General features: G+C 41.4%; 1 protein-coding gene across 1 annotated transcript in view; it reads right to left on the reverse strand.

The window, feature by feature from the left end:
• Positions 1-12,776, reverse strand: part of LOC118477184 (dual 3',5'-cyclic-AMP and -GMP phosphodiesterase 11A-like) — a gene marked incomplete at its 3' end in the record, with an annotated part of 39,519 nt that overhangs the window by 1,177 nt on the left and 25,566 nt on the right.

The following is a 12,776-nucleotide window of genomic DNA, read 5'->3' on the forward strand; positions in this document are numbered from 1 at the left end:
GAGAGAGAGAGAGAGAGAGAGAACGAGAAGGAACGAGAGAGAGAGAGGGACAGAGAAAGAGAGAGAGAGAGAGAAAGAGAGAAAGAGAGGGAGGGGGTTAATAACAGTAATAATTGTGTTTTGTTTTGGTAAGAGATTGACGGCACTTGCAATGCAGATAGGTCATATACTGGGTGATCCCATAAAACATGTACAACTTTCTTTGTAAATATGAATGGGAAAGAGCAATAATTATTTTAAAACGGGGGGGGGGTGAAAATATGGGGAATATTGCTTTTGCTTTTCACACAGAATAGGAAAGAATAATTAAACCCCCAAAAAGGGGGGAAAGGATTGCTTTTCCACTTGTCAAAGTGGAAAGTCGAGCGAAAGTACCGAAAGGATTATAATATATAAAGCTGTCAGTTCGTTGATATCGCTGCGAAGTTATTCATTTCCATTCAACGATAGAACTGAGTGAAAGCTATTCAGATACAACCACCAATGAACAGGTGTGGGGAGTAAGATATGAATATGTGTTTACACTTATGCAAATCGGTATATTATTATTGTCGGTTTAAGCTTTCAGCTCACGAAGTCTTTCCGCACAAAGTGGGCTGGTTAGGATAAGTCTAAGTCAACACTCAAATACATTGCATTTATATCTGTTTTAGGCCAACGGTTCGGTGCCTTTTAGCAATATTGGGCCGGTGGGTAGTTGTTTTGTTCTGTTTTAGTAAGAGTTTTACAGCGCTTGCAACATTATAAGGTTCAATGAGTGCCGAAAATTAGAGGTGTTACAAGAGAGTAACAAACACAAAATAGTAGGGAGATAAGGACGATAGATGTTTGACAGGAAAGAAGGAGCAAACCGCACCAGAGAACCCACCAATCATCCACTGTTGGGTAGGTCTACTCTAGATTTTTTTTTATCCTTTCAGGAACTCATTAAGTACTGGAATTGACGGTGTTTTCAAAAGGGTTAGACAGACCGTACGGATGTTGATTACCTCGAAAAGCTAGGGAATTATAGAAATGAATTTCAAAAGGTTCCATTTTATTGATTCCTTTGAGAAATGTGTTTTTAAAAGGCACACACACACACACACACACACACACACACACACACACACACACACACACACACAAACACACAAACACAAATACGTTTCATGCATAACTGCATGAATAAAACACAATGTTACAAACAAAGACAATCTACAAACTATTGCTGGTCGCTACTGTGCAAACTATAATTTTTTTTTAACTCATTGTACATGTAATAAAATATTCTTTACTGCGGAGACAAAATTTTATATTCATTTGATATTCAATACACGACATGTCCATTCCAACAACGTTGATGCACTTCAATACACGTGCAAACACACGTTTGCGTTTCTTTGTTTTCGCACAATTTTGCCAAGCCAGCTTTTTTAAGGCCAGTTTTGATTGACCGTATCTCGGGCATCCCGTAACATAAATGAAATATTAATGTGCCACATGATGAAGAATCTGTTTCGCTTTAAATTGGTATGCTGCATGAGTGGGTAGTGCAAGGCTTTAACACAATGATTGGGCGATTGCATTTTCAAGTTTCTTTTGGACACCACTGTATAAAGCTACCCAGAAAGCATTTTTTTAAATTTGCATTTGGCTTGTCGTAACTCTGCCACTTGTACTTAAATGTTTGGTTGGGGGGGGGGGGGGGTTCTCTTTTGTTGTTGGTTTTGTTTTTGTTGTTGTTGTTGTTGTTGTTGTAGTTGTTGTTGTTGTGGGGGTTGGGTTCTCTTTTGTTGTTGGTGTTGTTTTATTTTTTTAATGATAGATATTTTACGCCCCCAATCAATACAATTTAGATCACAGAGGAGACGGTCTTCTACCCAGCCTGTTATGCCTAAGAGGAATGCAACGTCCCAGAAAAAAGACCAACATACTGGGTAAAAATTTCCCCCACAAGGGAATCTTTTTTCTTCGTAACTATTCTACGGCACTTGCAACACAATAAGGTCATATTAGTACCGAAGATTAGAGGTGTTACTAGAGAGTAACAAACACAAAAATGAAGGAGAAGAGATAAGGACGACAGACGTTTGATAAGATAGAAGGAGCAAACCACACCAGAGTACCTGCCAGCCACCCAAACATGAGAATCAAACTCGAGTCTTCTTCGTGCGATGTCGAAGCACTTAACAGCAACACTACAGACGTCAGACAGAAAGCGATTTTGGTCGCTCAAAATCTAGTTTAATAATTAGATATTCGCCTTCTCAAACACGGTTATTTATCACTTAGATTGATCCTGACAAGCAGGGCAGAAAGCCCTCCTGCTATATTATCTAAATTGTGTCGATATGTTTAGTTTAGTTTTAGTCATGTTTTACGGGGCTCGCAACTGCATAAGGTCATGCGCCAAAGGGTGGATGTCAACAAAGTAGTCCAAACGGGAAATCAGGCTTACTCTGCTCACCTCTCTAGCTTCAACAGCACAAAGTCTGCTTCGACCATCAAGGCACCTCGGAAATAGCATTTCACAAAAGAGTGACAAACATACAAAAGAAGTAGAGGGAAAATGACGATAGCAAGGGTGAGGAAAGAAAAAGCAGCAGTTCCCCCGATGTTGTTCCGGCACAGTATGAGCATAACATTGATAAATCAGCCCATTTACAATTTTACTGTGCGTAAGAACATGTTAATACCCCCCCCCCCCAACCCCACCAAATTTGGAAATGGACTGAAGATACTTCAGTCAGTTACACTACCTTTGTGGGTGGGGGGGGGGGTCGATGTGGGCGTAAAAATCACCTGCATTTAAAAAAAAGAAGTAATTGAAAGCTGTACCAAGCATCAGTCTAGGGACAAAAAGACAGAAATGGAAAGGGTAAAAGAGGTGAGTCGCTTGTGGACAGCGTGGAGTAGAGAGTAGACCGTAAATTCATTTCCTTTTGGGGCTCCGTGAAAGTTCAAATAGCAATGCAGGTTAAACTGACCTTTCTGGTCAGGTTGCATGATAATATGGAAGCGTTGCGATTGCTGTGGAAATTGAGGAATGATTGATTGAAGATGGCTTTTTGTAAAATAGGAGAAGTGCTTAAAGTGTACAGGGAGCGGGCAGAGAGTTGAAAGACGGTTTGTTTGTTTTTTGTCTAGTAAAAGTTTTACGGCACTCTCAACTGCATAAGGACATATGAGCGCATGAAATGCAAGTTGGTTGCCTTCAAAATAGTTCACATACGGCTTGGTTTTGGTCAATGATCGAATTGACTACTGGTTTAAAATTTTAATTTTAGAAATACAGTAAAACCTGTGTAAGACGGCCACCCATTGTCAAGGAGAAAATGGCCGTTTAAGGCAGGTGGCCGTCTTATGCAGGACTAATCAAGATGAAGAAATCAAACCATTCCCATCTGAGGTCCCAATCGAAAGTAACCGCATTGTTTTTGTTTTTGTTGTTGTTGTTGTTGTTGGTTTGTATTTTGTTTGCAATTTTTATTTTGTCGCTGATTTTGCGCAAGGGTGACAATAAAATGAAATGTATCAGACATGCCTTGTTAGAACAAACACATGGGTCGCCACCACTCGGAGAACGAGCAACGCTTCTGTCGCAAGTTCATGTTGACGTCCTTTGTTACTTTGTTACAGACTGGGTATACAGTGACCACTCATCTCACTTACGATTTGTGTACGAGTTCTGGGCGGGGCTTATGGGTAATGAGGGATCACACGCTTACCGCACCAGCAGCAAAATTAGTACATGTACCTATTGGTCAACAGTGGGAGGGGCCTACGCAATTTGATCGGTTGGAGGGACTACCTAACAGCAACGAAAGGGTATTGAATTATGACGGCTCGCCCACAACGCCAGGGGCCAATGCACAATTTATGACAAAACGTAATGGAGCCACTAAGGTGGCCGTCTAAGACAGGTGTTTTTGCTTAGTGTGATAGAAGTTGTGTGTTAAAATATTGCGGCCGCGGCCGCGTTGGACAGGTGCCTGTTTTACACAGTTAAATTATATCGAAAAAACGCACGGGGGGAAATGGAAAGTGGCCGTTTGTACAGGTGGACGTCTTATAGAGGTGGCCGTCAGGGCAGGTTTGACTGTATATCAATTCACATTTCGTTGAAATAACATTATTTACATCTGTGTGTAAAAATCAATGGCTTTGAGAAGGTTGTCTGTTTGATAGACTGTTTATCGAGGCCTCAGCTGTCGCGCTTTAGTGGCCTCTGTGACTGTGGGAAAGGAGCCATTGAGTTTTTTGTTTGTTTGTTAGTTTTATTTTGGTTGTGATTTATTTTTTTATTTTTTTATTTTTGGGGGGGGGGGGGGTAATGTTGACGCTTTGCACCCCCATCGCCACAATTCAGACCATTAAGAGGCAGGCTGCAACTCTTTCGTTTCATGCTTAATTTCTATCGCAGTGCGCTATTTGAAATGTTCATTATTCATCGTTTCAGGAAGCAACATCAATGCGTTCCGGACATGTCCATTGATGCTCCGTTGCTCTCTCCAAAACGTCGCTGAGGGTCTTTCTACTGATTGTGCCAGTGCATATCTGGTTGAACATTTTTCTGTTTTTTCCTGTAAGGATACCAGATCTTCCGCTTCCTTTTTGTATTCCCAAAACATTATTATTTGAAATGTAGTTTCATCGAATTAATTTCATTCTGTTTTTCTTTATTTCTCTTAGAGGCCAGTAATTAACCCGGGCTGACAGGGATACAACGTCCCAGGAGAAAGACTAAGATACTCAGGAGAAATTCTCCCCACATAGGAATCAATCTCAGGTCGTATGCGTGCGACGGTAAAAGGCTTAACCGCCATACCACAGACGCCTGTATATGAATATATTATATATATTATATATATTATATATATATATATATATATGTGTGTGTGTGTGTGTGTGTGTGTGTGTGCGTGTGTGTTTGTATGTGTGTGTGTGTGTGTGTGTGTGTGTGTGTGTGTGTGTGTGTGTGTGTGTGTGTGTGTGTGTGTGTGTGTGTAAGTGATTCAGTACATGGGGTCTCGTTTCTCATCATAATCTTCCGGCAATCTCTTACAGAACCAGAAGTCTATCTTTTTGTAATTACTGGCCCTCTAAAGAGAATCGAAGTAAAACAGGAAGAAATTGATTCGTTGGAACGACATCTCAAGTAGTGCGCCTCAATAGAAATTAAGAATGAATCGAGAAAGTCTCAAGTTTCCCACAAAGCCGTTATCGCACGATCTGTTTGTTTCTGAAAAGTATTTGGTTAAGAATTGTAGGAAAGGAGGCATAAAAAGGCAACGGTTCCTGTGTGTTAAGAGACATGGAAATGTAATCCCGTGATCAATATTTAAATGTCCTACGAGCGAAATCTACACCAAGGAATTCAATCATTTGGAAAGTAGACTTCTTTGACCCTTCCCGTCCGGGCTGAATGAGAGCCAGCTTCAACATGGTTAGGATTAAGGTTAGGGTTAGGGTATTTATAAATCCTTCTCTCTCTCTCTCCCCTCTTGCTCTCTCTCTCTCTGCCTCTGTCTGTCTGTCTGTCTGTCTGTCTGTCTGTCTGTCTCTCTCTCTCTCTCTCTCTCTCTCTCTCTCAACATGTCAGTGTTGTTGTGTAGACTGCTTCGATCCTGACTACCAGAGCTGCATCAGATACAGCATGAACATCCCATCGAAACAACAGAGATGCTCGATAAAGAAATACACTTTTCCCACGACGGACACAAACTCATGTCTTCTATTATTAAAGCCAAAGAAATCTACCTTTTACACCACAGAAACCTGGGGGGGGGGGGGGTTAGTAAGTGTTTTAGGGCACTTGTAACATAATAGGGTTATATAAGTGCCGAGGATTTGAGGTGTTACAAGAGAGAGAGTAACAAACACAAAAAAGAAGCAGGAGTGATGAAGACGATAGAAGTTTGACAGAAAAAAAGGGGCAGACCACACCAGAGCACCCGCCAACCACCAACGACGAAACCGGTCTGAATCGAAGAAAAGACAGCTATTATCGAAGTTGCCCGCAAACTAATCGAGTAGCTGAAGATTCCATCATCCAACGAAGACGATAGGGGAGAACGTTTTCAGCCCAACTGACAGGGAGGCCTTTTCCACGGAACCCACCAACCAATCACTTCCCGCAGACAAAGGCAAGACGGAAAGGAAGAGAAAGGACGTCAGCCTTCTGTAGATAGGACTGTCGTTCTCCATCCCCACCCCCCACCCCTTTTTTTCTTCCCGTGGGGCGATAAGAGTACGGCTAACGTGTGACGTCATGGACGTTTTCTGGGTCCGAGAAAACAGACGGTTAAAGGCCAGTCGTTGCACAACACAACAGCATCGGATTCCGGAAGCTGCCGAGATCTCATTTCCGGTCAGTCGCTTTGTCGGGAAGTGACGCCATTAATTCCATTGGGTTTGTGGGAAAACGGCGGTATAGCCCACTCAGAGACCAAAGCAACCAAAGCTTTTTGGGCAGGACGTATAATTATGTCACGAGGCGGTGGAATCAGGCTCTCGTCAATTTTTTAGCGTGTAGAATTATTGGTATCATCCTCAAGCTTGTTCATTTGTCTTGCTTTTGAAGAAAAAATATCCATTTATTTTTAACAGACGTCGAGATATTTGCGAATGAACGAGGCAGGGGTCACCTGGTTTCAGAAGTAAAGTTACTGAGAAAGTGGTTGCCAAAGACTTTTTTTCCTTTGCTTGAGAGTCCGTACAAACTGAAAAGTTACTTTTGAGTGCCTTTAATCAACGTTTTGCAGTAAAAATCCACAAAGAAATGTGTTCTTTAATTGGCATGAAAGGTGTTGAGCCAAAAAATGCAAATTAAAAAATAAAAATCCACCAAACATGTAGAAGTAGAAAAATGCCAGTTTCTTCACTTTGATTATTTTGACGAGCGCCTGATTTCAGCACACTACCTAACCTATGTTTTGGGGTTGTTGTTGTTTGTTGTTTGTTTTTTTTGTTTTTGGTCTGTTCTCCCAGCAACGAGCCGGTACTCAACCATTAGGTCAGAAACCAAAAAGTTTTATCTGCGCTATCAAAATCGTTAGATTATTCGGTGTTGTTATCAAGATATTCAAAAAATGTACATTCAGAATAGCTTGACATGTTGTGAAACGCAATCTTTTTTACGTCAAATTTATCCAAACTAGGGTACTGAGCAGATAGAACTTTGTTATTTTAGAGTAGCGGAGTATAAACTGAACAAAAAAGACGGAGAAAAAATAATGTGGAGGTGCTCTATAAAAATGAATTTCCCTGCGTCGGATTTGAACTCATGTCTTTTATTATTAAAGCCAAAGAAATCTAGTTATTACACTACAGACACCCAATCGACAAAATGTGGGTCATTTAAGGGGGGGAGGGGTTACTTCCACCCTGTCTGTCAGCGACATGCTCCTTGTTTTCTTTGTATATTACGCTTCATCAACACCTCTTATCTTCTGCACTAAAATTACTTATTAATTCTGTTGTAAGTGTTGTAAAACTCTAGCAAAACCTACAACGAAAAGGAGATTCGAACAGCTCCGTGCGAAGACTGGTTAGCCTGGCCTACCCACTTCTTTCATTCATCCGGTGCCTAGCTGACTGGCGCAGGCGATCATGGACCTCCACCTCTCTCTGTCTTGCGTTGCAACAATGATGTCTGTTGTTCTTGCTGTTCCTAGCCATGTTGTCAACTTGTCCAGTATCTTTTCCCTCTGTCTGCCTCTTCTTCTTTTTCCATCAAACTTGCCTGTTGTTACAATATTATTCTCCAATGCTTCTTTCCGCATTACCCACACTTCTTTACTCGCACAGAAAACTGGGCCGTAGACCTTTCCGTCAGCGACAGTCGAGGCTCTTGTAGTTTTTCAACTCATGACAGGATCGTTATCTCTTGACTCGGTCTGGTCCCCGGAAAGGGGAAAACAATCGACGTAACTGCTGGTTTCAAATGCCAACAACACGACAAGCGATAGATCGGAACAAAGCAACAATCAGGCAAAGCGAGGAACATCACATAGACGTGTATTACAATATCTTCCTAGATCGCCTGTCTCTGACGTACTTCCGGTTCATGGTAGCAGACACAATTTCCTTACCCTAGAATTACAAAGTTACATCTGCTCAGTACTAGCTAGTTTTGAGAAATTTGACTTTTTAAAACATTTTGAGTTTCACAAGGTCATGTCAACCTTTTTTCGAACGCAGTTCTTTGAATATCTTGATAATGACTCCAAATAATGTCACGATTTTGATAGAGCAGATAGAACATTATTTTGGTTTCAGGTCTCTTAATCTCAGTAACTAAAAGCGGCCAGAAATGTCAGAACTTAGTAATTCTGAGGCAGCGATTTTTTTTACTGAATTCGGAGCGAAATGAAGGAGCAAAAAGGGGGGAAGAGAGAGAGAGAGAGAGAGAGAGAGGGAGAGAGAGAGAGAGAGAGAGAGAGATGTTGCACGCAGTCAACTCGATCTAGAGGGACTGGTGTTTTTTCCTTCATTCGGACTCCCAGTAGGGTACGCTTTGCAGCGATTTTTAAAAAATTGTGCGTGTTTTAGGTCCCCATTGACGCAATTTAGATCATTTAAGAAGTGAGTTGCTTCGACCCTGCATATCAGGACCAACTGGGCTGAGAGGGATACAACATCCTTGCACAAAGATCGAGATGCTCGACCAAAATTCTCACCTCACGGAAATCGAACTCGGGAACTTCTGCATGCAACAGTAAGGCACCCAACTGCTATAGTACTAAAGATGCTGGTAAAACCAGTTGGACAGTAAACCGTCCTCCTAAGACCCACTGCACACTGCCAATCAAATTCAGTCGAACTGAGTCGGAGGCAGCCATAGTTTCTTTCATGGGGTTGGGGGGGGGGGGGGCAAAAGCTATAATCGAAGCACAGTTACACGGAATTCGAACAAATTCGATCATAATCTTCAAAAGGACGTGTAGATATGGAAAGGCTGATACTGAAAGATCTAGAAAGCCCATCGAAATTGCTCGCGTCTGTTGGATTCAAGAACCTCTCAACACAACAACCGCGATATGCGGCAGTCGGTACTTGAAGCCGTTGAGGAAGGAAATGGTTGTGTTGTGAACTGTACTTGTTTTCTGTTCAGTAACGCAGTGAGCGGGTCAAAATTTTCAATGTGACACAACAAGGGAGGGGTCTATGCGTAGTGTGAACTGAAGCCGCCATTAATGAGCCTTCCCTTGCCAATCCGATCCGCAATGGGCACCCGGTATATAAGGAAAGCACACGCGCAGTACTCTTTTCCTTCCACAGTAATCAAAATTTAGTCCTATCTTTATAAAAGAAAATCAAATGTCTGCAGAGTTTTAAGATTTTTAGATACACCCCCCCCCCTTCCCCCAATCTCCCAAAAAATCGACACAACAGCCTGCCTCCTAAATTATCTACATTGTGTCGATGGGGAGGGGGGGGGGGACATCTACAATTCCAATAAGTTTATACACCTCCTTTTTCCTTTACTTTTTATAGTTTGTTAGACTGTAATCTTTTATCCATCAATATATTATTGACTGTAATCTTTTATCCATCAATATATTATTGACTGTAATCTTGTATCCATCAATATATTATTGACTGTAATCTTTTATCCATCAATATATTATTGACTGTAATCTTTTATCCATCAATATATTATTGACTGTAATCTTTTATCCATCAATATGTTATTGTAGTGCCTTACGATAGCCCTATATTATAAACATGGTATTGGAGACGACCTGGGAAAAAAGAAGATGACGTAGACGAACTGGAAGGCACAATAACGGACGAGGCAATTACCCAGGGCCTGGATGTGCCAAGATTGGAGAACGTGGCCCGGGACTGACAAGCGTGGCGTTGACTGCTCTCCTTGTTTTTTTGTTTTTGTAAAGTGTTTTACGGCGCTCGCAACTGCATAAGGTCACATGAGCGCGCGGGGCACACCTAGTATTTTAAGTAGGAAATTTTGAATTTTGCCCGGGTGGCGGCCGAAGCCTACTCTTATCGATTTTAGCCCACCAAGGGATCTTTAACGTGCGCAACTTGCACACGGGCCCTCCGAGATTTTTCGCCCTTGTCCGAGAAGGCTAGGTGTAGATCTTTCCTACCGAAGATCAGGGGTGTGACTGAAAGACAGCAGTAAGGAGGAGCAAAGGAGTAGCAGTAGAAAGGCTGCAGAAAGAATCAGGAGCCCAAAGGAGGAAGCAAAGGAGGTGAGGGGGTGGGGGCAGAAAGTGGAAATGAGAGCAGACAATAGAACATTGCTAGAGAGCAGGAAAGAAGGTGAACGGAGACAATTTTAGAGAAGAAAATTTTTCGATCGCTACCCGGATTTGAACCCGGGACTTTTTGAATGAGAGGCCAACACCTTAACCTCTAGGCCACGAGAGCCCCCGACTGCTCTCCGCCTTATGTGCCTGGCGGTATAGGGAGAGAGGACGTAAGTAAGTATATTAGTACCTTGAATCTGACTGCAGCCCCCTCCACCTTTTTTTTAATTATGCAAAAGTCAGACACTAATAATAGTGGGTGGTTGGCGGGTGCCCAGGTGTGGTTGTCTCTATCTATCTTTCCTATCAAACATCTATCGTACTTATCTCTCCTCCTTCTTTTCTTTGAACATTACTATCTAATAATACCTCTGATGTTCGGCACTCATATCATGTTCTAATTGTGTTGCAAGTGCCGTACAAATCTTACAAAAGCTTGTTTTTGTTGTTGTTAATAGCTAGATACGTAAACCATTGATACCTTTCCAGAGACTTCTCGCATATTTTCGATTATAAAAAAGCATGTTCTACTAAAGATATTCCACTGCTATACGGGAAAGTGGCAACAAAGAGACATCAGGATAGCGGCTCAATTCCTCGTTGTTGTTTCACTGATGTTGTTAGTTTTTTTGTTTGCTTGTTTAATTAAGAAAAGAGAAATACTTAGACGAAATAATGGTCATCTCGTGCAGGAAAAAAGTAACACCAACAGACAGACAGATAAACGGATAAAAGAGAGTAACAGTAAATAAGTAGGACATACCAATGGCACCCTTCAACCATCCACTTGCTTCTCTGAAGCGGAGAGAGATGAGACAAGAGCAGTAGGCCTACACACAAGGCGTATGGCCAGAGGCTAGGAACAGTCATTTGATGAGAATCAGAAAGATATCATTATCCATGCGAGCTTCGCTGGAGCATCGGCAATCGTGTCTTTGAATCAGATAATTGCTGCATCATCTCACGACGAGTTGCATATCTATTTCAAATTACAAACGAAATAAAGCTCAAGCACACCAGCTGAGAAGGGAAGGTAAAATAGTATGGCAATCATTAGAAGCTTGTTTTTACTGGAAGACCAATAACTTGTTAACTTTCGTCTGTCCGCATTAAGCAAAAAAATCTAGCTCATTTAGGATATTGATTTGTCAATGCGTACATAAGTTTGCATGACCCACCTTATAGTCCAAGAACTAAACAAAATTATTTATTTTAAAATCTTGATCTTGTAACATTAAAATGTATTGTTGGGCTCTATATGAATACTTCGCCCTTTGGATGCATATACAGGATCCCAACAATAAATTATTTAGAACAACCAAGATTATGCAATGCTAATTTCGAGACAGCCACATTACGCTGCCCTCATATTCCAGTATTAGCTTGCAGATTTCCTCCCAAGATCATCTATAAGACTTCTCCATGGGAGTCTCGAAAAGTATTTCTTCGACTGTTGAAGCGTGATTCATTGGCCTGCGTTAACGTGAAATGGTGGTGAAAATAGGTCAACCTTTTAAAAATTTTATGCGCATGCTGTAACTCTGCTATTTGTTTTATGGGTTGGGGTTTTTTTACCCTCGTTAGGCTTGCATCGAAAGAAACGTGTAAGAACCTTAGTATGCAGCAGTGACCCTCATTAAAGGTCTTTTAGATTCAGTTGGTTATCCAACTTATAGACCGGCACTCGTATGCAAAGGTCTAAAAAGAGTAAACAGAGCTATTTGTTTTCATACCCTTTCAACCACGCACAGACGAAGGTGAACAAGCTTTAGGTTCCCGTCTCAGATAAGATCTACTCGTGTTACGCATCATTTGAATAAGCAGAAAAACAAGTTTCAGTTCAGCCCAAGTCAAAACAAACTTAGTCATGGTGAAAGTGCGCTCTATATTTTGTCGTTCATAATCATAAGACTATAGATTTGTATGTACTCCAGCAAAGACTGGGAGAGACACCATATCTCATCAACGGGAAGGCAGAGATACTCGATAAAAAGTCTCCCCGCTGTGGAATCGAACTCCCATCTGATCGTAACAGCTGCTCCAAAGGCTCAGGTTATGATACGCCTCATTATAAATATTATGTTTTCAATCATGCATCCGTGTTGTGTGCTACCATTTCTATACACAGAGATGCCTATGATTTGTTTCTTTTGTTTTGTTTTGTTTGTTTTTTGTTGTTGTTTGTAGTTGTTTTGTTAGGGGGGGTTGTTGGGTTTTTTGTTTGTTTGTTTTTTTGTGGGGGGGGGGTGGTTTCCTTTTGTGTTATTTTTTTTTAGTTATAGATACGTCCAGTGGCTCACAAGAGGGACAGTTAAAGATAATTATCGAGAATAACAGACAATGCATGTTATCAGCTGATCTGATTGTAAAGAAAACAATATAGATGACAATCAATCAATCAATCAAACCTTCCTCCTCTCTCCCCCTCCCCCCCTCTCTCTTCCTCTCTCTCTCTCTCTTTTTCTCTCTCTGTCTCTCTCTCTCTTTCTCTCTGTCTCTCTCTCTCTCTCTCTCTCT

The sequence above is a fragment of the Aplysia californica genome, unplaced genomic scaffold (assembly GCF_000002075.1).
Source record: "Aplysia californica isolate F4 #8 unplaced genomic scaffold, AplCal3.0 scaffold00481, whole genome shotgun sequence".
In the NCBI taxonomy this organism is placed as follows: domain Eukaryota; kingdom Metazoa; phylum Mollusca; class Gastropoda; order Aplysiida; family Aplysiidae; genus Aplysia; species Aplysia californica.